The sequence below is a fragment of the Lontra canadensis genome, unplaced genomic scaffold (genome assembly GCF_010015895.1).
Source record: "Lontra canadensis isolate GAN:19392208 unplaced genomic scaffold, GSC_riverotter_1.0 scaffold42, whole genome shotgun sequence".
Classification (NCBI taxonomy): domain Eukaryota; kingdom Metazoa; phylum Chordata; class Mammalia; order Carnivora; family Mustelidae; genus Lontra; species Lontra canadensis.
The window spans coordinates 2544287-2555072 of NW_022631036.1; positions in this window are offsets into that span (position 1 = coordinate 2544287).

A 10786-nucleotide genomic window follows, 5' to 3' on the forward strand; every position below is an offset into this window, starting at 1 on the left:
AACTTCTCTATACCTCAGTTTCTTCATTTATAAAATGAGAACAACACTGCTCCCCACCGGATGGGGTTGTTGAGTGGATTAAATGAAATAATGTCTGTGCTTGGCACAGAGCCTTGCATGTACGAAGTCCTCCGATGTTAGCTGTTGCTGTCAACTTAGGAAATATGGTAAGTAAATATAACATCAGACATTATACAGCAGTGTTTCAAAGTGCTTTCAGTTTTTGAGATGCAGAAATTGAGGCTGAGAGAAGTTGAGAAACTCAGTTGGAGCCCTCCTGTCTTCTGTTCTGATTGGTGAAGCCCACCCCCATTAATGTTAACTTAATTATCATTAACATTAATTAATTTAAAGGTTAGTTTCTTCTGACAACACCATCCCAGAAGCATCCAGAATGGTGTCTGACCAAGTATCTGGGCACTGTGGCCCAGCCAAGTTGACAAATAACAGACTCACCATCACAACGTCTTTGCGCAGCTCCATCAAGAATTTTTCAAGAGCTTTCGCTTGTCACTGAACTTCACCCCTAGTCCCCAGGTCCCCTGGCAAAGGGAAGAAGGGCTGTGGGAGAAGGGTGAGTCTTGAGCCCTGCTCACTCCATTTTTCTCCTTCAGAAGAAAAATGCTGGAATGTAACAATGTACTTCTTTGCATCAGACTGGTAGGGTTGTAGGTGAGCATTTTTTTCCCCTTTAGTCATTTCGTTTGATACAGTTGTAATGTTTTCATTATATATTAACTACAAGCTTGCATACAACTGAATGAACCAGAGGGAAAATGTGTTCATAATCTTCTCTTTAATTATGGTACTTGTTTAAGGTTTGCTTAAATGTTGTTCTTTTTTTAAAAAATCAATTTTATTGAGGTAGAACTGCTGACTTCAAAACTAGATTTTTATAGCACTCTGTATCTTTGTTGAACTCAAAGCTGTAGTCTGCACAAAGGGAAATCTCCCCATCTTGTGTGTCAGAGGAAGGATACACCTTGGAGACTGGCCTAAAGTGCAGGGGCAAAAATCACCCTTTTAAGTGTTAAAACTATAAAACAGAAATCATAAGGCAACAGTTGGGTGGCAATATTCAGATTATTATAATTATTAGGTAAGCTTGCTAAGGTCAGTAAGTAGAAATTCTCCTCCAGTAAACAATGAGAATAATACTACTGGAGGAATATTCGGCTGGCCAGATAGCTAAAGGCCAAAGGAAGGACTCTAATAAAAACTAAACCCTTATATTTCATTGCCTCATATTGCAGGAAAGCCAGATCTCATCCTTCTCATTGAGACTGAGAGAAGTTCCAAGTTATATGACTGCCAAGTGGTAGGGAACCAATGACACCCACATGGTCTTTTACATTACAATCCAACCCGCATCTTTGCCTGGGACTCACAGCTCCAGCGCTAGAGTGCAGGGGTGAGTGGGGGAGAACACTGGACCAAAAGTAAATTAAGGCCATTGTTGCTCATCTGCCTACCTCACAGGAAGAACGTTCAAAAATCCACAATGCCTATTTTGAGTTAGAGACTTCTCATCATCTGAATGGGCAGGGCTGCCCAGAACTGGTAAAGGCAGAAGGAAAAAAGAGGATGAGCACTTTAACACAATTTACAGATTACTGCTTTTCTCACCACCAACAACAAAAAAAATCTCCCAAACCTTGAGGAATAAAAGTGGAGAAGGGGGAAGGAAGGAGCAGCACTGGTGACAGGTTTTCTCTCTGAGAGGAGGGAGTCACACCATCAGAGCTGTGAAAATGAATCATGTCTCTTCTATCAAGGCTTTGCACAGATTTTCTGGGAAACCTGTCATTGAGGATACAATAGAGAGGAATGTCCTTTTTGGTAGCTTAGCATTTTCACAAGGAAACAGAGTAAATCAATTTGGGGACTAAATTGCAAATTAAGATAAAAATTAAGGTGTGTAATGTGACTTTTGTGGGCTACATTTCCCTTTTCAGGGGGTCAGCAAAGCCAGCCTCGCTGAAGGAGAAATGTCAGACTTGGTTGCCAACAGTGTAAGGGTTGTGGTCCCATCTTTCATGCTAGGAGTGGCCCTTTTCAGAAAAGTGCTAAAGACCGTCATCCATACAGCAGCTCTCAGGTTACGGGACGATCCCATGTGCGTCATTATAGCTGAGCTTCCCTAAAATGGATTTCTGATGCCTGTCTTCTCAATGAGATAGTTAAAGGCCACAGTCAAGGGCACACATTAACTCAAAGCCTATGCTCTCTCTACCTCAGCACAAAGTAGACAGACCCACTCAGTCTGTGGGAGAGGCACAGAGTGGATGATGTGATTTCTTATTGGTTCCTTGTTAAGAAGGAGACCAACTGGGGTGGCTCAGTTGGTTAAGTGTCTGTCTTTAGCTCGGGCCAGGGTCCTGGGATTGATCCCGGAGTCAGGTCCAGCTTCCTGCTCAGTAGGGAGCCTGCTTCTCTACCTCTACCTCTTCCCCACCCCCCACTGCACCTATTCTGTGTCTCTCTCTCTCTCTTTCTCTCAAATAAATGGATAAAAGCTTTAAAGGGAAGAAAAAAGGGGAGAGACCATTTTGCCTGGGACTAAAGGGTTTTCCAGGATCTGGGAGACTCCTGGGCAAATTGAGACAACTGGTCACCTTACTTACTATGTTACCAGACTCATAGGAGATTCCTCAGGAGTCACACTGGGCAGTGAAAGTTTTAGGACGACAGTTCCATATGCATGGGATTTGCATAGAATTGACTTCTACTCAAACAATATTTGCAAGCATTTTAAAATTTAACATCTTGCTATTCTAAGATTGTCATTTTGACTACTTTTTCTTCCCTGTTTCTTTTTCTTTATTGTTGTCTCAAATCCCCAAGGGGTAGATGTGGAGGAAGCATAGAAAAAGGAAAAAAAAAATTAGTAAAGACAGAATTTGCTACCATATTTAAAATGTGGTCTTGGTTGCAGTATGTGGAGGACTGATCTGTAGTAGTAATTCGAAAACTTGAATATTGGTGGGGGGTAAGCAGCCCCTAAGATGGCCCCCAGTGATTCCTGCGTCTTGGTATTCATGCTCTTCTAAAATTGTCTTCCTTTGAGTGTGGTCTAGATTGGAATTTGTCTTGGGGAAGGCCCTGCCTCCCCAATCCCTAGCTCTGGGGAAAGTCAGAGACCCATGTGGGTGAGGAGCTGATGTTTCCAGCTAAAACCCATCAAAGACCCGAAGCCTGCTGAAGGCCACGCAAAGGAGCCTACGAGCGATTCTCCAGCTCCAGTGGAGCCTTGAGATGATAACAGCCTGAACCAACACCTGACCACAGCATCACAAGAGACCCTGAGCCAGAATCATAGAGCTAATAAATGAACCCTGAGCTAATAAATGTTGGTTGTTTTCAGCCTCTGTGTTGGAGGGCAATTTACCCAGAAGTAGTACATGTACAGATACTAATAAAAATGTGCATCAGAATCATCTAAATAACAAGTGGATAAAATGTGGATTTCTGGGACTCACCCGTGGAGATTTTATTGGTAGATGTGCCCCGAAGTCCTTCCTTTCAGCAATCCCAGGAGAATCAGAACTGAGCAAATTTTTGCTTAAGAGCACATCTCTAGAATAAAACTCCCTGGAAAGATCTAGAGGGAGGGATCATAAGGGAGGTACGGCTGCTGGATAAAATACAGGACACACAGTTATATTTGAATTTCAGATAAATAACAAGATGTTTTCACATAAGTTTGCCCTGTGCAGTATTTGGGACATATTTATATGGAAACATTATTTGTTATCTGAAATTCAAATTTAACTGGGTATTCTATGATTCTATGGCTCAAAGCTATCCAGAGATAAGGCCCCACCGTAAGTGAAAGCCCGATGGAAGCAAAGTGGTGCCTTCCTTTGGCAAATGGCAGGATTTTCGTCCCTGAGGGGCTGGTGAAGAGGGCTGTAGTCTGGGAGCCCATGGTCTGTCTCCTTAGAGGGTTTAGGGGAGCTGCTCAGGAAACCCTCCCTCACAACCTGCCCCAACCCTGGGGTTGGGGCTGGAGGCCCAAGACGGGGACACAGGGGTGGTGGCTGGCCCCTTGGTGGCTGAGCGGTGGGAGTGAGAAAGCCCAGTATGCCCAGCCCTGGGGAGAGTCTGGCCCCTCCTGTGTGGACACTATTGCCCGGTGGGCGCCCCCCACAGTGCTAGGAACTTGTTCCTTTGGGTGCTGTGTTATCAGCCTTTTCCAGAGCAGTGAATGAATGCCAGGCTTCTCCCACATCCCTCCAGGAACTCAGCGGAATACAGCTGCTCATAATAACTGTGTGCATTTCTTATTCTGAGTATGTCTGAGTCTCTGATGAGTTCTATTTATTGCAGCTCTCCGCCCCGGAAAAGAGGAGGATGGTTCTAAAGACATTCCTTAATGACCGAGGTTTTAAGAACTCTGGCTTTTAATTCTTTTGTATGTGCTTTCTTGTCACAGGGCACTGTCTTCATTTTGACGTGTTTATTTTCAGCTATGAGATGTCTTCAAAGAGAGAATGAATGAGAATATGAGTGAGTGAGTGTGTGTGTGTGTGTGTGTGTGTGTGTGTATGAGACAGAGAGACAGACAGAGAGAGAGATTGGCTGGCAGACTGAAGTGCTCAAAGCAGGGCTGAAAGATAAAGGCTCCAAACATATGCAGTGGCAGTAAAGCCAAAGACTCAGCCATGGGCACTGAAACCAGACACAGAAGGTGGTCTGTAGCAAGCCAGTCCACAGGAGGGGACCTCAGCCTCCTCTCTCTCCTGAGTGCAGCCGTGCAGAGCTCTGAATTTTTGTGAGGCAGGGAGGAGGTTGGGGATCAAATGTGCAGAATCTCTGCCGCAGGTGCTCTTGAAGGCTCGAGGAGAGCTCCTTGGGCGCTGCTTCCTAACACCAGCATGACTGAAACAAAACCAGCTGGAGGGGTACCTGGTTGGCCGTCGGTTAAGCGTATGCCTTCTGCTCAGGTCATTATCCCAGGGTCCTGTCACTGAGTCCCACATCGGGCTCCTTGCTCAGTGGGGAGCCTACTTCTCCCTCCACCTGCTGCTCCCCCTGCTTGTGCTCTCTTTCTCTCTCTGACAAATAAATAAAATCTTTTTTTAAAAATTGGAATAGTAGAAAATCCAAGGATGCTACTGCCATTTCATGCCAAGAACCTCAGGAAAATCACACAGTTCAGTTCCAGGACCCTCACTACACCCATGGCTCAGAGGGCTCGAGAGTCCCTTGGATCTAGTCAGAGAATGGTATGGAGCCGGGAGGGGCCAGAATCCCCAGTTCCCACTTTGGCCTTCACCTTGCCCTCTCTGCGTAGCTGAAAAAATGAATAGCTGCCCCGGAGGTCTATCGTAAGCATTAAGCGCAGTGATGCATGTGAGGCACTTAGCACTCAGCACTCAGGAAAGGGGAGCTGTTAGTGTTTCACTGTATGTGTGCTGTTAGGTGTGTGGTGGCGGTGTTGGGTCAGCTGGCAGTGTTTTCATGTAGTTTAAACAAAAAGCCCAGCTGAGACAGGGTTCATATCTACTTAGAGTCTTTTGGACTGGAAAGAACCCCAGTCCACTGAAGGCAGCCCCTGTTTTGGAGATGATGAGAGTCGGAGGCAGACAGGTGAGGGCTTGTTCAGGATCCCACAGCTCTCTCGCTCCCTGGAATTGCATAACCTGCCTGCACCGTGAGGAATCCACTGCGCATGGAGCCCAGAACCTCCAGCGAGGCAGTCGCTCCCACAGCAGCCCCAGAGCTCGGATGGGTCCGTTCAGAAACCACTGTCACCACCACTGTGAGCACTTCAACTTCTTGCGAATGAATGAATGAAAGTGCCACACTCTTACCTCCCGAGAGAAGAACTAATAAGTAAGCGCAAAGGCAAGTCTGGGTTTGAAATGAATGACTCCGGAATTCTGAAATGATTTTGAGATAAAACGTGTGGTTTACACTAATTTGCATCGCCCTAGACAGCGTTGCTTAGGAAAAACTGCTCTGTTGAACGTAGGAGACAAAGATCAGGTCTGTTATTTTAATTCATGGCCTTGGGGAGCTTGGAGAGGGGAGAGGCAGGGAGGGGTTTGAAGCTTTTAATGCTTACTGGGCAGAAATAGGACTTTGAAACAGACTAGCTTTTAAGGACGGAGCATTGCTGGAGTACTTGGTATGTGTTTTACTTGTATTTACACGTTTAATCTTCATGATAGTCTTGGGAGATAGGTGCTGGAATGATTCCATTTTACGGATGAGAAAACTAAGACCAAAGAGTAACTTATTCAAGATCAAATAGCTAGTAAAGGGCATCACCGGGACTGAAACTTAGAATCTGGCTACAGTCTTGCTCTTACTGACTATGCTGTGCCTCCTTGAGAGAGCCAAGTTACCCAGCTTAAGAAAGTGGGAACTACTGAGACATTCCTTATGAACATATCCTTTTCATCATATGGCTATTCCAAGGTTAAGTGCACGGGGCTGAATCTCATGGTCCCTAATGCCCTAGTCTAGCTTCCCCTACCATACTGCTGGTCTGGGAATTCCCTGGAAACATAGGTGGGATCTTCGGTATTCACCCTTCACTTTATGCTGCCCAGCTCTGCTCTTCAACCCGCAAATGGTGTAAGGAGCCCGTACCAGGCTCAATATCCTAGATTTTTATAAAAAGATACGTCTATGTCAAGCTCTCTGCTCGGCAGGGAGCCTGCTTCCTCCTCTCTCTCTCTGCCTGCCTCTCTGCCTCCTTGTGATCTCTGTCTGTCAAATAAATAAAATCTTAAAAAAAAAAAAAAAAAAAGAGGATACTTCTATGAACCAGCCTCCAAGAACCCACCATCAGCTTAAAGGGAGCAGGCTGTGGCAGTGAGGAGAAAAAGGAAAAGGGGCAGTGGCAGCAAATCTATCCCAGTTTTTTCCCTGAGGTTCTAAAGAGGCACCTGGGTTCTGAGTCCCATTTTTCCTTTGTTTTTTTTTTGTTTGTTTGTTTTATTTTATTTTATTTATTTTTAAAGATTTTATTTATTTGACAGAGAGATCACAGGTAGGCAGAGGCAGGAAGAGAAGAGAGGGGGAAGCAGGCTCCCTGCTGAGCAGGGAGCTGATGCAGGGCTCCATCCTAGGACCCTGAGATCATGACCTGAGCTGAAGGCAGAGGCTTTAACCCACTGAGCCACCCAGATGCCCTTCCTTTCTGTTTTGATTCAGAGATGGTGTCATTGCTTCTTAGGACAAGTGAAATTATATGAGTCCTCAGAATTCTACCATAGACTCAGCAGCAAATGAGTAATACATGGAGAAGAGGCACTTGCTGGTAATTTGGTTTAAATCAATAAATGCTCTGGTACCCTTTTTTAAAAAGACTTATTTAGTTATTTGGGAGAGAGGGTGAGCAGGGGAAATGGGCAGGAGAAGGGGGAAAGAGAGTCTTCAGCAGACCGCACAGAGCCCAATTCAGGGCTCGAGCCCACCACTGTGAGATCACGACCTGAGCCAAAACCAAGAGTTCAAAGCTTAACCAACTGTGCCCCCCTGGGGCCCTTCTATTACTCTTTTTATATGCAAGGGGACATCTGCGCACCACACATGCTGCACACACTGCCATCCCTCTGCTCCTTTATGTTTTCATTTAACGTGTCCTGTATTTAGTACTATCGCGTAAAGATTTACCTCCTCCTTTCTCATGACTTCATAGAGTTTCATTGTCTGGATGTATCAGGATTTACTGAACTATCATCTTTATTTTTTTTTTAAGATTTTATTTATTTATTTGACAGACAGAGATCACAAGTAGTCAGAGAGGCAGGCAGAGAGAGAGAGGGGGAAGCAGGCTCCCTGCTGAGCAGAGAGCCCAATGCGGGGCTCCATTCCACGACCCTGAGATCATGACCTGAGCTGAAGGCAGAGGTTTTAACCCACTGAGCTACCCAGGCACCCCTATCATCTTTATTAGAGAACACTGTAACCGTGTCTACTCTCGTCCTCTTATAAATCATGCCGAAATTATTATTTCCACACGTGTATGTACTTCTTTTGCCCTGTTTTCGTTATTGTGGAGGAAAAAATTCCTAGAAGTGGAACTGTTAGGTCAGAGGATATTTGTATTTTAAATACTAATATTTCCAAATCATCCCACAAGGAGGTTGCACCAGCTTGCTCTCAGTGAGAAGGAACTTGAAACAGTAAATCCAGCACCCTTGTTATGGGACTGAATTCCCATATGAAATGCAGCTTTGCTGTGTGGTATAGCAGGTAAGTCAGATGATGAGTATATGAAACGGCATGGATGCATTGGCCAGGGTATTTGGAGCTGGTGAGGGGGAGGGTGGCAGCTCGATAGACCCCTGGGGGTGACAATCCCCTGGCAAAGGAGAAAAATTGGGTGTGGTTTTCATGTCTGGCAAGTGGTGGCTTGTGTGGGATATTTGCCGTATCTCACTGGGACCGCTTATCTCTGTAAATCTTCTGATCCCCCACCCAGGCTGGTAAAGAGCATATCTGTGATTCAAACTTGTACACTTCACTAATTACTTCAGATAAGCCTATGGAACTCAGCTCTGTAAAATCCACCGTTCCCTCCGAAATGTACACCTTTGCGCGAATTCCTGGGACAAGGTCATCCAAGTCTCCTGAGAACCCAGCAAATCCTTTGACGTGTGGCTCCCACAAACTCCCACCTCATCTGGAGGATTCTGTGTGTGGGTAATGCGGCCTTGGGATTTTCTGTCCTCACCTCAAGTTGTACAGTAGTAGAGAAATGAAAGTGGTGACAGACTTGTCCTTGGAGAAGATGAAAGCTATCAGCCATGGTATTGTTAATAGATTAGCTGTGGAGTTCTGTGTAAATGCCACCCTCCTCCTTCATGACCAAGGATGGTAATAAGTCAGCCACATTAATAACCTAGTCTGGATCTGGTATGATTTTCCTACATCCTCTCAAGATACCAATGGGTTGACAGCTAGCCTAATCTAAAAATCATATTTAGATGGTAGAAAATACATTTCCTACTGCGCCATGCCCATATTCTGCTAACAAAATGTGCTGAGTGTCTACCATGTCAGGCGGGGCCAGGCACCATGGGAGATATGCAAGAAATATCGGGGCACCTGGGTGGCTCAGTTGGTTGGGAGTCAGGCTCTTGATTTCAGCTCAAGTCACAATTACAGGGTCCTGAGATGGAGCCCGAGTCAGGTCCCACGCTGACCATGGAGCCTGCTTAAGATTCTCTCTCCCTGACCCTGCCCTTCTTCTAAAAAGAAAAAGAAATAAAAAGCAGTTGGATGCAGGCAAATAGAGCAGAAAAGAGTCAGTGCCAAGAAGAGTAGAGCTGGGCGGGAAAGCAGCAGGTGAAGGCGGGAGGAGGGTAGCGCCAGCAAAGGCAGGAGAGAAGCAGTCACCAAAAGGGGAATCAATCAGGCAGGATATTACAGCAGAGAGCAGAGAGCACAGGCTGGATTCCGCTTTCTGCCTTACAGCCTTGTGGCCTCGGGGCCCTCAGTCGTTCTGAGCCTCTGTTTCTCTCCTGTAAAATTGAGACAGAAATACCGGCCCCACCTCGCTGGATTATTGAGACCAGTGAGTTAGATCAGAGAGTTCGCAAACGGCACACTGTCTCATGGGGAGTGCTCAGAACGTTTGCTCCCTTACTCATCTCCCCGTCTCCGTGCCCCACCTCCCCTCTTGTGGGGAGAGATCGCCTTTAGAGGAAAGGGGCAGAGAGGAAATGATGATGTCTGTTTTCCAGGTGGCGCCATTAAACACGGGGAAAAGGGGCAGCTATTCAGAAGGGGAAGATGGGGCTGATTTTTTATATTTGGCCTTTGAAGTGACGGCGGGCCAGTCCTGCTGGTGGCTGGGAACCCAGGGCTGACAGCTGCCCCCAGCAGGGCGGCGGGTGTCCTGAGCAGGGAGGCCAAGGTTGTTCAAGCCACACGTGTCCCGGGACTCCCAGAAGGGGCGAGAGCCGCCACGACTGACGTGAGCCAGCAAACCTGAGGCTTGGGGCTCAGCAATAAAGACCCTCAAGTTGAAGCCGACATCCTATCACTGACCAGACCACACGGAGAATTAGGCACCCACCCTGGTGTCCTGGCTGCTTGGTTCCAGACCCTCACCCGTTTCTGAGGTGACAAGGGTGAGGAGACTGACGTCAGAACCCACTGCTTCCGCTGTCCTTGTGCGGCGAAGTGTGCGGGTCCCCTGGAGGCACTCCTGGGAGGAGGTGCCTGTCGTTCAGCTGTGTATCCCAGACACGTTCCCAGCCGAGCCCCGGCCAGAAGCAAGCAACATCATTCCAGCCGCAAGTACTGAGTTCCTCCCAGAGGCCACGTGCCTGGCATGAAGAGGGCTCTCTGTTTTCTGAAGCGTAGGAAACCGAGAATCCTGGGAAACCGAGAAACAAGTGACCAGACCACCTCCCCTGAGCCACTGGTGATAAGCTGACTGGTGCACTGAGTCTCCATTAGAACACCGCCTCAGGTAAGAGATCCCCTGCCCCACACTTTGTTGAAGACTGTGGGGCTAAATCATGGCTCAAGACAGTAGCTGGTGCCAACAGAAGGGGCAGCGCATTCAGAGTGGGAAGACTATCCCTTGTTGGTTCTGGGAGCTTGGGCGAGTCACCGGGGCTCCCTGTGCCTCAGTTTCCTCCTATGCAATAGCACAAAAACCTTCCAGCTTCGTGGCCAGGCTCAAGGGAGCACACATGAAAGCACTTTGTATAATGTAGAACTCCGTGAAGACAATAATTAGAGCTGTATGGCAGGCCTATCGTGTTTGCCTTGAGTTACCTCAGGAAATTCCTCAGGTCAGAATGAGTGTCAGGGA